The sequence below is a fragment of the Colias philodice genome, chromosome 21 (assembly GCF_061535455.1).
Source record: "Colias philodice isolate Cphi_HAF_F1 chromosome 21, ilColPhil1 Martin Lab GWU primary, whole genome shotgun sequence".
In the NCBI taxonomy this organism is placed as follows: Eukaryota; Metazoa; Arthropoda; class Insecta; order Lepidoptera; family Pieridae; genus Colias; species Colias philodice.
This window is the reverse complement of record NC_143106.1, coordinates 1,255,530-1,278,216: the sequence shown is the minus strand read 5'-3', so window position 1 is coordinate 1,278,216 and position 22,687 is coordinate 1,255,530. Positions and strand designations below refer to the sequence as shown.

General features: G+C 32.8%; 2 long non-coding RNA genes across 2 annotated transcripts in view; both read left to right on the top strand.

Annotated features, from left to right (window-relative positions):
- LOC149478646 (uncharacterized) overlaps window positions 1-22,687 on the top strand; it is a 329,584-nt gene that overhangs the window by 212,134 nt on the left and 94,763 nt on the right. The gene's annotated exons all lie outside the window — the stretch shown is intronic.
- On the top strand, window positions 11,947-12,895 carry LOC149478649 (uncharacterized). The gene is made up of 3 exons (XR_016317374.1): window positions 11,947-12,183; window positions 12,310-12,371; window positions 12,446-12,895. It is a non-coding gene; the product is annotated as an uncharacterized LOC149478649 (long non-coding RNA).

The following is a 22,687-nucleotide window of genomic DNA, read 5'->3' as shown; positions in this document are numbered from 1 at the left end:
AACACATATTCCCATCAAATTTCATCACTGTAGTACTTATAGTTTCCGAGTAAATCGGCTGTGACAGACGGACAGACGGACAGACGGACAGACGGACATGACGAAACTATAAGGGTTCCGTTTTTGCCATTTTGGCTACGGAACCCTAAAAATAAAGCAAAAGAATAGATAAAGTTCCTTAAATTATGGTTGTTTAAATTATGGTTATTTTTTTATCGCTAAAGCTTATGACATGCACCACAGCAGTTCAGTTACCCTTAGCAGATTCTATATTTTTACAATCAAACTGGTTTCGCTTTTAAACTGCATAAGTATTATCTCACCGACGTTAAATTTAAATTTAATGAAGGCTGTTGGATTTTTTATTTGCCTAGGAATGTGTATCACATGATGAATATTATGACCATAAATTATAGCTATAAGTATTTTAAACAATTTTTTTTCGAGTCGCCGGTTATTGATTTAAATAAAATAAACTACTTCATTTTTTGTAAATATTTTAAAAGCAGACTACCTAAATATAGATAAATTTTAAATTCTAGACTTATTCTTCTTCTTTAGATATTTTTTTAATTCTACAACTCAAATCATAAACCCCTTACCTTGCCCCTTACCTAATGCATTTTAAAAAGTAAGTAATAAAAAAAAGATACATTTGCCACGAATTTTTAAATTTGGAATGAATTTAAAAAAAAAGTTCTATTATAATCAACCAGCATATCATGGTCCTAATTTTGACGTTGATATTATTAAAAATAGTAAAAAACAAGAAGCTTATATGGTAAAAAATCATGAAAAAAGTTACAATGCGATGTGAAACAGCCTCTTCCGTGACAGTTCAAGCCTTAAAATAGTGTTAAGTACTAATTAGACAAGACATAACTTATGGTATAACAGTAAATAATAATTATATTTTTTAGAAATATTCTACAACGTAATTAATTTTAATTGATGTTTTTCGATTAAAATTAGTTTCACAAAAAAATAAAACTGTAATTTATAAGGAATAGCTAATTTTAGGCTGACATTTTAGTTAATGTTAAATAATTAATTTTACGTATTAGAATTAGAGAAGACATGCTGAATATTTTTAAATAAATTGAAGATATATCATTGATTTACAAGTGATTTACAGATAGAAAACGTTTGTATACCTACTACACAGAGCGCAGACAAATCACAAACGTCAAAACGCAAAGGAATAGAATCCGCTATCGATACTAATTTTATTGTCATAAGCGTATGATGTTTTGCTAAGGATTTGTTCACCCTCGACGACGATCACGAACAAAATTTCCATCCAGTTGTAATTTAACCTAATTGTGCAAAACACAATTAAAAATAAAATATTAAAATTTCCTGTCGTTCTGGTGATTGGATTTTTTTTTGAGATCATTGAATGAAAACCGGTTCATCTCGGTCTACAGGATTTTAAAATGGGATGTTGATGTTAATGTTATAAGTTGGCAGTAATAATTAAATCAGTATAAAAAACTAGCTGTGCCGCGCGGTTTCATCCGCATTGCTCCGGTCCTGTTGGTCGTAGCGTGATGATAATATATAGCGGATAGCCTTGCTCGATAAATGGGCTATCTAACACCGAAATAATTTTTCAAATCGGATCAGTAGTTCCTGAGATTAGTGAGTTCAAACAAACAAACAAACTCTTCAGCTTTATAATATTAGTACCTATACCTAGATAACCAATTTAATTATTTTAATTAGACTTATATCATAGTTAAAACAGCTGACACATTACTTTTTGTTGTGTGTGAAAAACAAAAGCTTTGCTAAATAATCGAATTATACATTTTGCAGAGGAATGTTGGGGAAACTATAACTTGATAATCTTCTTCTTTACTATATGAAAATAAGTCGGGTTTTCCTTCCTGAGTTCCTGACGCTATAACTCCAGAACGCACGAACCGATTTCCACGGTTTTGCATTCGTTGGAAAGGTCTCGGGCTCTGTGAGGTTTATAGCAAAGAAAATTCGGGAAAAAATTCAATAGAAAAGCGGGAAAAAATGAAATGTTACATAAAACGAAACCATCTGGTGGCGAAACGGAGTTCGCCGGGTTTGCTAGTAAAATAATATATTCAATACGTCATGTACTAATATATTTTATTTTAGATATATTACATATTCTAAATCTGCAGGAAAAGATTTGCATTAATTTCGTGTTTGATAAGCATTTTCCTTATTTTATTATGTGCATACTATATTTTAATATAGATATACCTATTATAAATTTTAAATAGACAATTTATAATCAAATATTTTATGATAGCTTATATATTTTGATCCACAATATGATAGAGAATAATATATTAACAAATAATTAAGAATAATGTTTTAACTATGATATAAGTCTAATTAAAATAATTAAATTGGTTATCTAGGTATACTAATATTATAAAGCTGAATAGTTTGTTTGTTTGAACGCGCTAATCTCGGGAACTACTGGTCCGATTTGAAAAATTCTTTCAGTGTTAGATAGCCCATTTATCGAGGAAGGTTATAGGCTATATATCATCACGCTACGACCAACAGGAGTAGAGCCACGGGGGTGAACCCGCGCGGAGCAGCTAGTATTAAATATTCACATACACAATAAGAAAGCATAGACGTTAATAAATCATATGTTTTTTGTTATGTTATAAAGAATTCAAAGCTTTCCTGTATTATAAGTTAGAAATTAAAACAATCTCTATACTTATTCCATAATGTTATGTTAGCAGACATTTTTTTAAAGAACTACAGATACAAAATATGTATTTGATGACGACAAATGATTAGTTCAAAACATTGACCAAATCGATACAGCTGTTACAGATATAAAATTGAAATTAAAGAAAAGAATAGAAAAAATTCGGCCATTATGCGGGATTCGAACCTGCGTCGTTCACGCCAATCCGGGGCAAAGACCAATTCAGCGATCTGTGATCCTGGACAATTTTTATCAATTCATATTTATAAAGCATTTGAATGCGCCATAAAACCAAAAAATATACACAAACGCACATATAATAAACATTGATAAAAAATTCAAATAAAAAATACAAAGCCATAATTTTACGTTCATATTTACGCAAGTAAGAAATTAATATCTAATCTAATTTACTACCATTGTTATAAATATGGTAGGTATTTTTGTAAACAACTGAAGTCTTGGTACTGTAGTGTCTTTAAGTACTGATGCATTAGTTTAAGTACCACTCTATCTATATATCTTTCTTATATATAAAAATGAATCGCAAAATGTGTCGGTAAGCGCATAACTCGAGAACGGCTGAACCGATTTCGAAAATTCTTATGTAGAGAAAACGTAAACATGTACCACGGGCGAAGCCGGGGCGGACCGCTAGTATATATATAAAACTCAAAGGTGACTGATATAGTGATCTATCAACGCACAGCCCAAACCACTGGACGTATCGGGCTGAAATTTGGCATGCAGGTAGATGTCATAACGTAGTTGTCCCCTAAGAAAGGATTTTGGAAAATTCATCCCCTAAAGGGGTAAAATAGGGGATGAAAACTTATACCATGAAAATTTATCTTTTCCACGCAAGCGAAGCTGCGGGCAACAGCTAGTCTATGAATATAAATTTATTCGTACTTGTAAAAAAAATATATTATTCTCATGTGTGTAAGAAATTGAAATGTTTTTTTTTAAACTCCCTATTTTTCTACAGTGTTAGTTGCCATACTCCTCGTAACTACGTATACTCAGGATTTTAATAAAAATGTCTCTGTTTGCAATAAACTTAAAAACTGTTACACCGATTTTCATTTTGTTTTCACCAAAAGATAGCGTGGTTTTTACAGAATTTAACATAATATTATAACAAAAAAAAATCTAATTTTTTATTTTATATAGGTACAAATGAACATATGGTACCTATAGGCGTAATTAATATCCTTAACCTGGTAACTCTAGAACGTATACGACTTTTGTATACTATTTTTTAAATTAACTGAGCAATGAAAAGTAATTACGTATCTATGAAATTTAGAATACTCTCATCTGCCAAAATAATGTTTAGGTATGCAATGTTTAGTTTTTCATGAAAAAATAGATTGCAGCAACGCAGCAGCAGCATGACCGACTTAAGGGGGCGCATAAAGCAAAATAACCAATCTTCTATTAGATGATACGTGTAATATGCATGACCAAATCTAAAAAATAAAATATATATATCAAACTAGATGATATGTTCAACGATTCTGTTTAATCAAAAACATAAAATATTAAAATTTACTCGATAAAAAAAAATCACCAAGTTAGCTCTAATTTTCACACTTTTACGTTTTCTACTTGACATGGTAATACTTATTATGATTTTTTTTTCATAAACAATTATGTTAAAACATTTGCAAGATATTTGTCAGAGCATTTTGTGTAATTACTTTTAGTTTTGGTTTTATCTGCGATAAACCACTTTTGGCGCTCTTTTTTTCTCGAGATAAACGTTTGATTTTGTCACGATAAAAGTGGTTTATCGCAGATAAAACCAAAACTAAAAGTAATTACACAAAATGCTCTGACAAATATCTTGCAAATGTTTTAATATAATTGTTTATGAAAAAAAAATCATAATAAGTATTACCATGTCAAGTAGAAAACGTAAAAGTGTGAAAATTAGAGCTAACTTGGTGATTTTTTTTTATCGAGTAAATTTTAATATTTTATGTTTTTGATTAAACAGAATCGTTGAACATATCATCTAGTTTGATATATATTTTATTTTTTAGATTTGGTCTTGCATATTACACGTATCATCTAATAGAAGATTGGTTATTTTGCTTTATGCGCCCCCTTAAATGAGACGAAGTAAGTAAATCGCCAAATTAACATATTATTTGCCCTTCATAAAAAGTTAAATTTATAATCAAATACCCTTCAAATACCTATCAATTATTACATTTATATAACCATTGCACAGAATCGTGACTGAGCTTGCGAAATATTCGCGATTCGATCCCATCGCAAGTAATTTTGTTTATCCTTGAGTCTCTCGGTGTTTGGGAAAGGCTAAGGATGAAGTCTAATAGGTCGCTTTTGATATAATTTATTCAAATTTCAGTGGTTATGGCATTACAAGCGGAGGTTTTGTGTATCTGAAATTAAAAATTCGATTTGCATATTGTTTTGATTAATTATTATTACTAACAAAAACGTTTTCACATAAAAATCAGCTTTAACATATAAGTTAAACCATTTAATTCATCTGCAATCTATGTATGAATATAAAATGTTTGTTTCAAATTGCAATAATGTCAGTAGTAAATACATGATCAGTTTTAAACTGCAAAGATAAGTTAAGTTTATGGTATGACCACAGTATGACTGCTTATGATATGAAGCCTCTCAACACAATAATTTTCGCATTATTCTTTAGATACCAAATAACAAAACGTGGCGAAATAGCCATAAATAAGTTTTGTAAGAGCTTTTTTCTAAAATGGAAATATAATCTTATATATAAAAATGAATCGCAAAATGTGTTGGTAAGCGCATAACTCGAGAACGGCTGAACCGATTTCGATAATTCTTTTTTTATTACATTCCTTGAAGTACGAGGATGGTTCTTATGTAGAGAAAACGTAAACATGTACCACGGGCGAAGCCGGGGCGGACCGCTAGTCTATAATATAAAAATGAATCCCAAAATGTGTAAGCGCATAACTTGAGAACGGCTGAACCGATTTCGATAATTCTTTTTTTATTACATTCCTTGAAGTACGAGGATGGTTCTTATGTAGAGAAAACGTAAATATGTACCACGGGCGAAGCCGGGGCGGACCGCTAGTATATATAATATATAACAATGAAACCCGTTTTCCTTGGTCACGGCATCACGCGCGAACGGGTGGACCGATTTCGATAATTCTTTTTTTATTATATACCCTGAAGTACTAGGATGGTTTTTATGTAAAGAAAACGTAAATATGTACTACGGGCGAAGCCGGGGCGGACCGCTAGTAATTATATATTATTATGTTGATTAAAAATGAAAGTGTATTATTACGGCTTACTACTTAGCGTGGTGCTAATTATTTAACAATACTGATAGTTTTCATTGAAATTTAGAACAATCGATTTAGTTGTAAACGGACTTAGCAGAAAATGCATTTCAATTCTCTGTAGAATAGAATGACGTTAGAAAAATAATTATTTATTGAATAAATTAATAATTTCGATTATTATACATTTTTCCTTCGGACAAAAGCAACGTTAACCTATTTTAGAATTCATTCATTCATTAGATTTTTTAAAATATGTTCGAATATATCGGATAATTCTTTTTTAAAAATCTATACTCTATACTAATATTATAAAGAGGAAAAGTTTGTAATTATGTATGGTTTTCACGCATAAACCTCTCAACCGATTTTGATGAAATTTTGCACAGACAATCTTTAGACCCTGAGAAAGAACATAGGCTACCTTTTATTGCGAAATATGTACCACGGGCGAAGCCGGGGCGGACAGCTAGTCGATAATAAAGCAAGTGTTGTCTATAAAATAAGCGGTGTACAAATAAATTTTCATGCATTTGTAATATTTATTGAGGTAGTTTTTATTTTTCTGGGTTTATAGGCAATATTTGAATCAATCGATCGCTTTATGGAACCTAAAAAAATGGAATATAATTATAATTTACCTAAAATTATTTTTACCTGAATAATTTTACAGACTTACCCACAGACCTCTGGAACAAGGGGTGTGTGTTCAATCTATTCTTCAAGTTAAGTCCGCACTGTATACTTAAATAATAATTATTTTTACTCGTTTTTGGACCATGATTATTTACAGCCAAAAACTAATTAAAATTAAACAAATCTTTACGAAATACAAATATGTTCTTCATTGATCATAAAGGGATTAAAAAAAAGATTAATTTATTAGAATTAATCCTATTTAAATAATGTTCAGGAGCGGCGTAAACGTAGGGCGCCATAGGGCGGTAGTTTAGGCTCTATATTTCGTATGTACATGTAATTTTTAAGTAATATTGATATTTCAAGGGACGAAGTCTTCTATCTAACTAAATCTAAAATCGGAGCTATTATTGTTTCACATAAAATATAATTATTTGAATTTTATTTTAATTTTTTAATTATTATTTATTATACATAAGTAATTAGGTACTAACGTTCTTTACATGATAGCAGCGGGAATCGAACCTCCAACGCCATAGTTACTGTGTCGTCACAATTCATATCCTAATTCCTACATGTATATCGGTTTTTTATATATATAAAAATGAATCGCAAAATGTGTAGGTATAATATATAAAAATGAATTGTGCATAACTCGAGAACGGGTGGACCGATTTCGATAATTCTTTTTTTATTATATTCCTTGAAGTACGAGGATGGTTTTTATGTAGAGAAAACGTAAATATTTACCACGGGCGAAGCCGGGGCGGACCGCTAGTTTATATAAATATTTAACGGCGAAAATCCGTCTCTGTAACGACGTCCCTTATTATCAGTGTCGTAAGTAATTAAAATGTCTATTTCACAAAGACAGATAAGTAGTTTAATATCATAAAACTACGTTATAATTGTGTGCAGTGATAAGGTTCCGAGGTTAGGGTAAATAATGAAATGCTTAGATATGAAATGTAGTAACATTTTATGGAGACAAATAAAAACAACTGTAGTAGCTGTATCATCTATATAATTTTTATTGCTTTCTGTATTTTATGGAAAATTTACATTGAGAATTGTTTTTTTCAAAGGATGCAATTTTACTTCGTGGATGTGTAAAGGTCGTCAGAAGAAACTGTGTTGCCATCTTTGATCTGCAGCCGCCATCTTGAAAAAAAGGGTTTCTCGCTCTATCTAATAAACTAGTCGTACAGAAAATTCAGTAAGGCATTATTTGCAGAAAATAAAATTGTCTTCAACTTTGTTCCTCAGACTATTTAAAGCTTTAGAATTATCACCTAGAAAAGGACACAAGTCTATATGCTAGTTCTTCAAAATCTAAAGCATGATTGCCGGGGCCGAGCCGTATACACATTTCAAATCCGTGTCCTGTCCCGTCCGGGCTCTGACCAATCCACATTTAGACATGAATAACTTCATACAAAAAGTTCTCAATAATGTTTGATCGAGCCCCGGACGGGGCAAGGCCCCATCGCGAAAAGGTAGCCTTAAGAGTTGGTTTCGATACATTCTAATCAACTCAGTCTTATAACAGTAGTATCAATCACTTTATCAAACAATGCTTCTCAAACTGAAAATGCTCATCTATCAATGATTAATATGATTGCCCATGGCACTGTTAGTGTGAGCTGACCTTATAGTTTAATCTCTAGAGTGGTATCTATCTAGGTAATCGTTATAAATTATAGTAGAGCCATTTTAATAGGCAACATTTGACAGTTCAACAAAATTCAACAACGTAACCTAGTAACGACGACATAGAATAACATGATATTTCGTTTTGTTAGAACTGCACATTTGCTTAACTTTTTTCAATTACGATTACATATTTATAATAATAATGACCGATACAACTAATTTTAGGATTTGATTTTACTGATAAACCATTCTAAACATAATAAACAATTTCTGATTTAAAGAACTGACGTCGCTACAATTTTGTGTCAATAAAACTTTTTTCTTTTTAAATACCAGAGACGTTACTCTAAAAATCGAAATCTGACATCTAGAATCGAATGCATTGATTACTTGGGAATAAAAATAAAAAAATGATCATAAATTATTGACATGTGTTTCAAGTTCGATTGACAAATGTTTCAAGTTCGTATCGATTAATTCACTTTAATCGATGTTTTTAAGCAGGTTACCACCCTATGAAGATAAAATTGATAGACGTCAAATGTTGCCTATTAAATTGGCTCGACAATAGTTAGAGAATTGTTTGCAGAACCTTTGTGTAATGATGATGTCAAATAAAAGTACATATTTTATAAAAAAAACTAGCTGTGCCTCGCGGTTTTAACCGCAGTGCTCATTTTATATGTATAGCCTATAAGCTTCCTCGATAAATGGGCTATCTAATACCGCAAGAATTTTCAAATCGGACCAGTGAGTACCTGAGATTAGCGCGTTCAAACAAACAAACTCTTCAGCTTTATAATATTAGTATAGATATTAGAGCTGGTGCTAACATAGCTAGGTAAAAAATAATGAAAATTATAGCAAGAAATTATTGTTAATAAATAATATCGATCTTTTATTTTATATCACTTTGCAGCGGCTTCATCATCATTTCAGGCATAAAAAATCATCACAGGTAATATAATAATTACTATAGGTATAAAAGGTACCTACCTAAGTATGAACATCAGAATAACGGTCAGCTGCAGTGGTCTCGCAGGCGGGATTCCAATCTACATTATTTGTCTGCTTCGTCGGGATTAATCAGGGAAAATCATAATTTAAATTCAGGTCATTTGGACCTAAAAAACTTTGAATTCCTAAAGAAGGAATTATATTTAAATGTCTAAGTTGTTTATAACATCTTGAAAGTTGAAAATCAAGAGTAGGTTAAGCAAATAACAATAACCTTAATATAAAGTTGCCTGCTCGGTAAATATATTTTGTAATATATAGTGTAATAATTATATTATTTACTAGCTGTGCCCTACGGTTTTACTCGCAGTGCTCCGCTGCTGTTGGTCTTAGCGTGAAGACAATTATAGCCTACAGCCTTCCTCGATAAATGGGCTATCTAACACCGAAAGATTTTTTCAAATCGGACCTGATTTGAAAAATCTTTCCTAAGGTTAGGGCGTTCAAACAAACAAACTCTTCAGCTTTATATTTTAGTTATTGTACTGTATCTTTACAGTGTATTTTCTGTATATTATTAATTTCTATAGAATATAGACTATAGCAGAACTCTATCTCTATTTATTACAAGGAATAACGTGATACATGAGTTGTAAGCTATTTATTCTGTATAATATGTATATTGAAGCGGTTTCATTCATATTTCATACATTATATGAGTATACAAAGCATTGTTTATTATTAATAGTAGATAGTTTAACTTTGCGGGAGCGATTTTACTTTTTTAAAAAGAAATTAAAATTAAACTTATTTAATTAACTATAACAAGTGGACGATTTGGAGTCACAAATGTTAATGCCCAGAATTACATACATGATACAATCGATATAATATTGCGAAACAAATGTTTTCCAATAATTATCTGGAATGCTTGTATGAAATTGCAAGAACTCTCCGGTGGTCTTGCTGAGGCCAGCGGAGGACTATTGCTCAACTCAATACAGAGGGTTGGGGTGGATGTATAACTTAGATATGTATTATCACCTATTATTAAATAGTTACTAAGTAAGTATTATGTATTATGTTTGATGCTGCTTCAATCGTTTTTGTTGCTGCAGATAGATCTATTCTAAGATTAAGAGGTGATATTTTTATTTGAGAAATATACCTATATTTACGAATAAAGCTAGACCGACTTCGATGTGATAGATATTCAGTTTTTCACTTAGATTTATCATTAACAATTCATGAAAAATACAGATTATTTATATAATTTTACTTAAAACATTCATACTTAGTTACATTTAGTTTCTTTATATAAATTACTAGCGGTCCGCCCCGGCTTCGCCCGTGGTACCTACATATTTACGTTTACTCTACATAAGAACCATCCTTGGACTTCCACAAACATTTAAAAAAATAATTATCGAAATCGGTTCAGCCGTTCACATCTAAGCGATCGTAAACATACTGAAAAAAGCAAATATCCCGATGGCCTTAAGATGGCATTATTTTTTCTACGATGACAATGAGCAGATTTTTTGCCAGTGTCAAGATAAAAATGCTATTATTGTAAACATGTAAAGAAATTTCCACTCGCCCGTATTATTTGTTTTTTTTTCGTCAAGGCGCATTTACATTGTATAATTTTAGAATAAGGTAAGTATCTAGTTGTGCAAAATATTTGTAGAAACCTCAAAATCAGACCAATCAAATCAATAGATATCTTTCGAGAAGAAGCACCTTATAAATACTTTTTCAATAAAATACTGCTCTAGTAATATCCGATTTTATTTTGATTGTTTTTATCATATTGAATAAATAAATATTTGTTTAGAGTTACTAAGAGAGTTACCAAGGCATCGTACTTACTTTTTTGTGAAAAGTATTTATGTGATTTGATAAATAAACATATCAAATTGTTTTGGACAGCTCAAGACGCAGTTTGTAGGCTTTAAGATTTAACGAGCCTGTCGCAGTATCACATTGTAAATAAAGTAATTACAACCAATAACATGGTTTTATAGAAAATTCCTATCCTACTAATATTATAAATGCGAAAGTTTGTGAGGATGAATGTATGTGTATGTGTGTGATTTGTTACTTTTTCACGCAAATACTACTGAACCGATTACAATTTAATTTAGCACATATATAGAGGGTAACTTGGATTAACACATAGGATAGGTTTTACCCTGGAAATCCCACGAGAACGGAAAGTTATGCGGTTTTTTTTTTAAAACGCGAGAGAAGGCGCGGGCGGAAAGCTAGTCATTAACTAACTGTGCCCCGCGGTTTTACCCTCCCTGCTCCGCTCCTATTGGTCTTAAGGTGATGAATTAATTTTTCTAACATTTACGGCCCTTTTTAAACCTTCGTAATTTTTATATTATTAAAGTTGTCGTGATGAAAATTCTTGACAAGAAAGTTCAATAGTAACACAATACGTCTACCGTTTTAGAAACATGATTCCATGATATTTTCTCGATAGAAAAAAAATACAAAGTTCTCATTGTTATTTTTTTTTAATCTCTGGCATCTTCAAAATAACAAACGTAAAGTTACGACATTTTGGATATTAACTATAAAATATACAGCCTATACGTCTACCGTGTTAGAATTTTGAAATATGCGATGGTTTTGAAATAAACAAGAAATACTTGAAATTAGCGCCTGACCAGCCAATATAGCGAGAGCCGCCCTGTACCTTCCTACCCCGATCGCTGCACGAGTCATTCCCGCTACGGCCGTCACACGGGGAACTTGTGTCGCTTGCGCAATCGTAAAAAAGGGTGACAACACGATAAGACAAAATGAGACAAATGGGGACAATAAAGAAAATAAGAAGAAGAAACATAAAGGTTGGAGGAAAAAGAATGCTTACAATTGGAACAAATTAATGAAGTAAGTTGGTTTTATTTTAAATTTGATGATAATTGTATTATAGACGATGTTTGATATGTACCCCTGTTTTAAGTACATAACGAATGTGTAAGATTTTTTCATTTATAGCATAAATAATCTTTTCAGAAATCCGGAATCCAGAAGGAAAATAAACCCACTGATTGTTCACAATGTGAACCCACTCCTTCGTAAGTACCTTTATTCAGTCAAAAATGTATGTTATCAACGCTCTACTGGTTTTATCGCATGATTCCATTTTTAGCAAAAAGCAACAAAGTGCAAAGAAATAAAAAATCATGGTGAACTTAGTGGAAGTATGGTGGACGTAATATGGAATTATGGAACAGGAGCTCGTTGGAGTAGTATTATATTTTAAAAAAATACGAAAAAATTTCAAGAATTTCTTAGTAGGTGGTAGATAAGTATGTTGTATAAAGAATTTGATGTTGATATTTATTTCATTTATACTTACTACACCTGTGCGGGAAATTGCTTAGTACTAAAACCGGTTTATATTCATATTTACATAGTAATGTGAGTTTTCATTTCGAAAAATTTTGTGTAAGTATATTAAATTGAGTTCCTGGGTGATCTGGAAACACAATTGGGCCCGGAGGATGGCGCTGCACTCACCTAATCACATGAACCGATTTGGATGAATATTTGTGTGCACATTTCATTGTTGTGGGATGATTGGTTGATTCGTTTTCACATTAGCTAATATTATGTATTTTTGTTGTTAGAAAGTAAACTTAATTTAATGTTTATAATACATTATTATTGGTATAAATAAGCCAGTGTTCGTCTCACATTGCTGTACCTGCCTACCTATCCTACCAGGGCCTAACTTTGTTCTGGCTATTTTATTTTGATTATTTGTAATGAATAATTACAATTATAATAGAGTGCAAAAAATAAATACATGCGTCAATATATTTTGTGTTTTTTTTAAACAATTTTGTTATTTAAAAAAATATCATTCCGACCGCGGCTTTGCCCGCGTGGAATTATATCGTGAATCCTGTTTTATCCCACAGAAGTGTTCAGTTCGGATAAAAAGTATCCTATGTGTGTGCTATATTTTATCAAAATTGGTAATGTAGTCTTGACGTGATTAAGTAACAACTAACAAAAAAATATACAAATTAACATCCAAAGTTTCGCATCAGTTTTACTGTATTAGCGATATCTTCCACTCTTGACTTTGACTGAGAAGAATTAGGGTTTATAACTTCTTTCAGAAATAGTACCTTTCATTTCTGGGCATGATGTAATATCTACGTCAGCATCAAATTCTATCTAAATCAATTCAGTAGTCCGCGTAATTAGGTACCATTTCATTTTTTCAGAGTAACAATATTTTTTGTTATTTTAAAGATTATTTATAACCTGTATTATTTTGTAATAAAGTAAACATTACGAAATAATAATAATTAATAATTATGAATAATGTCTAAGTAGTTGTTAAAAAGAAGATAATTTTGTGTTTATAAGCAAGAAAATAAAACCAATAAATCAACAATTAAATATATGTATAACAATATTATAACTGTATGACGACTCCATACATGTTTGTCCCGAGTCGGCCAGCGGCAGCGCGGCGAGTATGCAAGAATGACTTCGCGCACACCCGCGTTCGCGATAGCGAGCTATTAGACTCCGCCCGCCAAGCAGTGGATTTTTTTTTGTGTATCGTCTTAACGTTCGAGTTGCGTAGGTAAATGGACTATCTAACACTGAAATAATTTTTCAAATCGAACCAGTAGTTTCAAAGATTAGCGTGTTCAAGTAGACAAGCAAACTCTTCAGATTTATATTCTTAGTAAAAATATGTGGCTTGGCCGTTTTGCATACTTCAGATAAATATTTCAGGACAATTTTCACACACGGCACGATCTGATCCCATACTAAGCTTTCGCCTGTATCTAGCTGTGTTATGGAAGAGGAAGGTTTAGTATATAATTTATTAGGTTTTAGACAAAGCGGGCGAAGCCGCGGACGGAAAGCTAGTGACCAAATAAGATTACCTAAGTCTTTTCCAAACTTCACTCAGACATGAGTTTGGAAATTTATTCTTATATAGTTATATAAGAATAAATTTCCAAACACAAATTTATTCTTATATAGTTATATAAGAATAAATTTCCAAACTCATGTCTACTAACTCTTTAGTTAAACTATTTAAATATGTACCTATTTTTCTTTGAAAAACATGTCTAAGAACCGTTTCAATAGCATTGTTGGTTTTTGTTAGGTATACAAAGTGCAATATATGCGTCTAATACCATGGATAATTCTTCAATATAATGTAATGTAGGTATATTATGTTACGGATGAAGTATTAAAATAATAATAGAAAATTATTCTAAGAATTGCAACTTGTATAGAAGGCATTATGAAAAATACTTATTCCAATTTTTTAGATGCTAGCTGTACCCCGCATTGCTCCGCTCTAGTGTTGCCCAAATGCAAGAACAAGACGAGACTTAGCCAGTCTTGGTCTTGGTCTTGCGCCAATACACCTGGTCTTGGTCTTGGTCTTGCGCTCCCAGTCTTGGTCTTGGTCTTGGTCTTGCAGCAAGAGTCTTGCAAGTCTTGCAATTACCTATTAGTCTATTACTATTTATTAAAGTTTACTTTAAATCTTAGAAAAACGTATTAGAATTGGAACATTGTGAGCTTGAATTAACATAGCCATAGTAAAGATCAAGCAGATTAATAAATAACTGAAGATTTGATAAGAAATTCGAAAAATCAACTGACCTATATGTCGTTTTCCATGGAAGTAACTGTTTCTTAATATCTCAGAGATATTCGGGCTGGTAAGTAATACAAAACTCTTATCGCAGGCTTTTTATTTTATTAGTAGGTAAGTAGTAAGTACCTACGCTTTTTATATTATTTTATTAGTTTTGTAGAATTTTTTTACACGTTTCAAGTAGTATATTTAAAAGTGGCTACAATATTTATTAAACGGGTGATATTTGAACACTTTTTTGCTATTTTTTCTTGTAAAAACTTAAGAAATATAATGACTAAATGTACAATAATAGTACCTAAGTAATTAGTTTAAAACCATATAAGTAATCAATATTATAATATATACTTACTAGAATGAATTAATATGACATCTACTACCTATCCTTACCATTTTATCCTAATCATAATACTACTTGCGTGATCAGTATAATGTATTCATTTTCATTCTAAGCACTCTGAAACTTATTTATTCTTTGGAACACCTGTAGAAACTCTTAAAAAAATTAGAAATTATTTTGCATGAGTATACCTACGCCCTATGGCGGCAATCAAATAGTGTCAAATGTTATGATTTCGGCGTGGCGGCAACGATTGTTTTAGATTTCAAAAGAAGCCGCCGGCGCGTGTATCATAACCATGTACCTACTTCCGAAAAGCGGCAAATTTCTTTGAGAAGTAAGTACAAAACCTTTGATGCCGCATTATCAAAGTGCCGATGGTTAAAACGCGCCGCGTTTTACAGTTGCCCCGCGCGCTTGCAAGGGTTAAACGCATTCGCTCAGCTGTTACGTTAAAAAATAAAATCTGTGAATATGTCGTTCAAAACTTTGGAAAATGTTATTCGTGAGTTGAATAAGACTGTGTTACATCTGCAAGATAAAGTAACTTCACTAGAAACGCTTATTCTAGAACAGAATTCGATTATAAAAGAATTTGTTGAAAGTAAAGAAATGCGAGATCCGACGGTACATTTGAGTTCACCAAATAAAAAGTGTGATGATGAAGAGGGTAACTCTAAGCTGCGGCCACTTCGAGATGCTCGTCTTCGTGCGCTTACGACCATCAACGTCGCGAAGCCCAAAGTGCGAGCAGGGAAGAAGACATTGCCGCTCGCATCTCCGTCCCCACCGAGCGGCACTGACGGCGAGATCACCCCTACTACGTGTGCTACGCAAGTCACGCAGAACTCGCAAGACGCGTTCGTGGATGCCGATCATAGAGGAATAATGTATAGCTGAGATAGAGTGGCTACTCTGTGGTAATAAGTGCATGTATGGAACGTGCTGCCATCTGCAACTTTGTAGGATAACTAAAGGAGTGTATACCTATATATATATAGCTATGCAGTATGCATATCGATATATATAGCACCAGATATGGAGCGAAAGTATATTTACAAAAATATTACTAACACCACGAAAAGCGTCGTTTTCCTGACAATTTTCTTTTTGTGGAGTTAGTAATATTTTTTTAAACATACTCTCACTCCATAAGTTGCCTTGTAAGTTGAGTAAATAATAAATTTGCCAAAGTAATGAGGGCAACCAGGGGTGAGAATAAAAAACAATTTCTTTAGCGATATTCACGTTTATTGAATTGAGATTTATATACTATATAATTGCACTGCACTGAAATAACTAAAGCTTTTGTTTTTAGCAGATTTAACTCAGTGTTCCGCGGCACACCGATGTGCCGTGCGTGGTCATTAATAATTGGCTTGCCGCGGGAAAAGCTTCTCATTAAATGGAATAGAATGCATTTATTTCCAGGTGGGAAGAAATGATAGAAGCCTTTTCCATGATCACTTTTAATTTTATAATAAGCAATAAATATTTGATAAAAAATTGAATTGAATTTACGGTGCACCTCTAAAATATCCTGATTTCATAGGTGCACTATGCATGGAAAAAGTTTGTGGAACACTGAACTAGGACACAACATGGCTTTATTTTCTATAGGTTTTATAATTATTATAATATAATTGTGCTGATTTCTTTATTTTATCCTCCCCATCATAAGCTAATTTGCCGTCTAATATTCTGTTAAGAGATCTGCACCAACTGAATATAATTAAGTTGATGGATGTATCCACAAAAGTTTCTTTAAATTTTTCTTTGTGGTTCATACAATCAATAAAATTAAAATCTATAAATAATTCGATAAAGGCTTTAATTCTTTCTTTTATATATTTTTTGTAGCATTCACTATTCAGGAATGCAACTGTTGTTTCCTGTATTTCTTGGAAACACGCTATTAAGCAATCAGATGGGTAGCATAGCCATTGTTTATTTTTGTTGTATTCTTTTTGTCTTATATATCTATACTTGGCATCTTCCGGATTGCCCAATAGCGTGTTTTTACATGTTTTGCAACCTTTTACAATTTTTTGCAAACATTTTGACAGGGCCCACCCACATACATAAATTCTTTGATCAGCCCCTGTGTCTAACACAGTTCTGATGCCTTCAATCACTTCTAGGGGCTGATCAATTGCAATATTTTGGGATTGTGATGGTGCTGAAATATTTTCTTTATAATTTATTAAAAAAGATATCGACTGTAAGCAATCATTTTGGTCTTCTTCGCAATTAGCGTTGACTGAATGATTGCTGCTGAAATTGTTCAGCAAGAGTGTTTTGTATGCACCCTCAAATCCCATACAATTAGGTGCCACATTACGGGCACCTAAACTTCTGATACTTCCGAAAAAGTTTTCGAGTGGGTCCTGGTTAAAGTGTCGCGTCAACATTGCATCAAAGGAATACTTTCGAAACAACAGTTGCCAGAGTGTCTTAAAACCTTCGATTGTCTTAATCAAGTTAGTAACAGTTGGTACAGACTTTTCTATTAGTTGGGAATTCTTTTTTAATACAAATTTTACTGTTTTCAGAACTTGCACAGCATCTAGCCATAGCTTGTGATGAGGAGAATTTCTTTTCACAGCAGCCCTGTAAATTTTTCCATTGGGCACTGAAAAACTAGATGCATTCAATGAATCAAATAATTTATCCATTAATAATACAAATGGAATCAAATTGGCACATTCTTCAGCAACACTTTGTCTGGCAACTAGATTGTCTGTTGCAACAGCCATGCTGTAGCTCAGTACTTGAGCGGCATTTTTTACTTTCATTTTCCTTATTTTATCCGGGTCTAAGTGTTCATTCGTTAATTTGGGCAAAAGACGCAACTCACCGTGCGACCTGTCCGCTTCAAATACTCGCTGGAAATATTCCCACTTAATGCTTTTTTGTTTATCTTCATGAATGTATTTTAGTTCTTTATTTAGCAAATTGTTCCTTACCCCTTTAATTAAGTGGGGTGCATCATATAAAGGTATTATAACTTTTTTATTAATGTATAGAACATCATTTCGCCATTCCTTTTTTTCTTGGCAAAATATTTTTTTCGAGTCCAATAATAAACTGTTAATAGCACTAACATTTGGGGAACTTTGGTCGCACACGGTTGCAATAATTTCTAAACCTGTTGCTTGCACTTTTGTTATAACGCTTTTCAAAATTTGTTTAAGCTTATCGCTTTTTAAAGTTTGCGTGAAGTAGTATGCAACAGGTTGTTTAAAATTTTTCTTTACCCCTTTAATCATGAACACTAAGACGTGATTGGCAAATTTGTCCGTCTTTTCGCCATCGCCGTAATTTTCAAATCCTACAAGATCGTCTGTGTAAACATTGTAATGAATTTGTGGTGATATCGACATTTCGTCGAATATCAATGTACACAGACGATCTTGAGGTAACATTTTTGTTACAGTATTTTTTAATTCTTGAAAAATTGTAAAATTTATGCCTGGCGACAATTTTACCTTAGACAGCATTGCTTTTATTACTTTTTTCGAAGGTAATATAAAATGCTTACATAATAATTTGTAAGCCTTAGGGCTTTTTTTAAAAATCGACAAGGACAAAATTTTTTCCTCCTGAGTAAACCTGTGTCCCTTTTTCTTTTTTCTGCCTTCAACAAACTGCATTCGGCTAAATAATTTGGCCGATTCTGTCATATTTTTAGTCAATTTCTCAAAGTCCTTTTGAGTTGCCAGCTTTTTCTGCTGCTGAAGACGTGACTTCCACATCTTCACTTTTTGGCGCAGTCTCCTAATATCATTCGTCTTCTTTCGCTCCTTTCTTGCGTGCGTGGCTTCTGCTTTCTTTAAAAGATATCTGAATGTTTGTTCTGAAATCAAAAAAAATAAGTATGAAAACTCAATCTTATAATAAGTAATGATTCTTTGTAAAGTAACTACTAAAAGTAGTGGGTCAGAGAAAGAAGTATCTTTACTAATATTTACTAATATTATAATTATACAAATATACATGTATCATAGAAATGGGATGGGTAAGTCTTTCATTGAAGAAGTTACTGTTTGAAAGGGATATTGTTTGTAAGTCATAATCGAATGAATGGGTTATCCTACCCAGTCCCTGCTTTACAATATGTTCCGTAAAGGATGAGTCAAATTGATTTCAAGACACATAATATTTATACACTACCTGCATTCATTTTCCTTTTTGTAGACCGAGCAGGGTAGTTTTCATTTACTGTTAAACAAGTGCTTGCGGAAGACCCAGAAGGTATTGCAACAGTTTCTGAAGAAGAAGGACCTGGCAGGGCTTGGTTTGTGATGTCCATCAGAGTCCTACTTTGTAAATGTTCTCTTCGGGATCCACAGTAACTATGGTCAGTCTCTACAATACTTGCTATTGACTGCCGTATACCTGTAATATAAAATTACAACAGTATTATTATGTAACAATAAAGCCAACTAGACCACTGAATATTCTAAAGTTCTATACTGGTGCAAAATGGGGGCACATTCTTTTGATGGGGCCCTATCAGTAAAGATCGTCACAAATATTTCTGAGCTAGCGACTTCTTAGGCCTGGCCCTCTTGGGTCGGAGGCCTGTGGCATTTTGCCAGCCCTGCCACCCTATAATTATGTCATTGATCATGGCAGACTTAAAGAAGCAAATAATATTTCAAAAATATATCGAAAGAAATGAAAACAAGTTTTACTTACAATGCAATTTAATTGTCGGCACAGCTGACCAAATAAGACGACGTCCAGATATTTTAGTTGAAGGATCAAAATGTTGATCACAAATTCTTCTATTCTTGAATATCCGCATAGGATCATTTTCCTTGAGATAGTCACCAGCAGCTGATACCCAAGCAGCAAATAAGTCAGACCGCTTATTGGGATTTGGGAACTGGTGAAGTGGAACACCTCGCTCATCTGAAAACATCACATGTTCAATGTTCATGCCTCATCTTATTTTTATTATAACTTTGTTTAGTTAATAATAACTATATAAAATTCTTTTATGTATACATATATTTGGTATATGTTTATGTGTTACAGTGCTGAAGTATGTTAATTGAAAGATCATATATTAATGGTAGTGCCATATTTGACATAGGTTTTGCTTGCAGATTTGATTATGATGATGCTTTTTGCACTGTCCAGTCATTTTATGCATTTGGGAAAGTAAATCCTAGCCATGGTACACATGAATGAATGTATTGAATGGGGTGTTGAATTCAATCTACAATATGTTTACCCCAAAAACATGGTAAACAGCAAGTGCTCATGAAGCTCGAAAGTAGTATTTTTACGCCAATTTGATATACCTAATAGCAATATTGAGTGATGGACTAATTTCCTGCCACCCTAACAGTTGGGTATGTTGTTCTCACAACTAGCAGTGGTATCATGCATCATTAAGAAGGCAGAAGGAAACATTTCAGAGGAAAAATCCGGTTTACACAATAGTCGAAATGATTACGCTGCTTTGTAAATATTTTATTGTTATTTATAAGGTCCCAAGATACAGGCTCTGCCTAGTTTGGGACCTATCAGACAACAAGGGCTATTATAAATTGTAAAGTTTTAATAAATATTCTATTCTACTCTAAGTGCCCCCACTTCAATATTGACTTTGAGTTATTCATACTGTTGTGCTAATGGCACACAAATCAAATTCTCATCTTGCATTAATAATACCCAAAAACAGACTACGAGTCTACCTGTGCAAGCATGGCAATCCCAATTTGTAAACATATGAACGAATTTCTTAATCTGCGGTTCTATGATGCCAACAGGCAACAGCAGTTTATTACAGGCTAACAAAACAAAAAAACTAAGTCTATTGCAGTTCCTTACTAATTTGGGTAACAAGGAAAATGAAGGTTTAATATTTACTTAGTAACGCATTTTTATCGTTATTGTGTGACGGTGTGATGCTAAGCTATATAGTGCTAGGTTACACTCATTGTACGGAAAACCAGCCAGAGTATAGTGATTTCGACGCTTTTACAAGTATAAAACTCAAACTCAAACTCAAACATTTATTCATTCAATTAGACTTCTTATAGAAGCACTTTTGTAACGTCATTACATATTTTAAAATTATATCGGTAAAAGTATCACTACATACAATTACACATGAGGTTTACACTGTATAAGCAATTAGTATATATTATAACTTACCTAAAGCGGCACACCGAAAAACGCAAAATCTCCTCCGTTGAAAACTCATGATCACAACGTTCACAACAGTTAACAACAATAAAACAAGTAACAAAATAACAAAACAAAACTTAACCAAAACAAAAACTTAAAAGATAACCAGATATATTTAACAAAAACAAATGAGATAACCTCGAAATCGCATCAACGTCCGTCCGAACCGAAAGCCAGGAGAGTTGACAACTATGGTTGACAATGACAGTCGCGCATCATTACAAGATGGCGGCTTTTTTTTAATTTTAGTTATACCATTCACCGCCCGCGTCGCTGTCGTCTATGCGTTTACATGACAGTTCTGAGTGTGCCCCCCCTGATGCCGATGCTTCGGACGACCGTAACGGAGTCGGGGCTACAACTGAATGGGTCGACGCACAGAGTACTTTTATATATGGTCGACGTGAGGCCGCGGCGTCGTGTTCGACGTGAGGCGAGAAATGTAGCTCGTGGTACGGCCGCGCCCGGTTCGACGTCATTGGAGGCGTCCGAACGTAAAAGTTACTTGCATATCTATTATTTAAAAAAAGGTACTACAGTCGAACAAATTATAAAACATTTGTTATGTATTTGCCCTAATGATAAATGTTTGGTGGAACAATTGAATTCGCGTGGTGACTATGCATCCTTTAAGTTGACAGTCCCCACAAAAAACTTGGACACTTATATGTCGCCTATTCATTGGGCGGAGGATGTGCACATTAAGCCATGGCGTAGTGGATTTCGCAACCGTAAAACGACACAAAACCCCTAAATTAAAAAATATCTGTATGTTTTATCAAAACGTGCGAGGTTTGCGTACAAAATTAGATGTATGTAAGAATTCTATATTACAGTGGTGGTCACATAATTAAAGACACTTAGAACATTTTATACTACCCAAGACACTTCTCTCAACATTTTTTTTTTTACACTACCATTGGAACTTGTTAAATAATTTTAAAATATTCAGGTATGTGTTGTCTAATTCTAAACTAAATTTTATCTACAAAACTTGTCGGTTTGTTAGATTTTATTCGGTTCATCCTTACTACTAGCAGTTTTAACCTAGCAAAGGTCTGGCCATATAATTAAAGACACTAGACTCGCTTATAAGAAATATAAAAAAATATTATTTTAATGAGATTATTTTTACAACACAAAATACCTGACGTATTTACAAAACATTTTTACACTTTTCAATATTTGGTTGCATGTCCTTT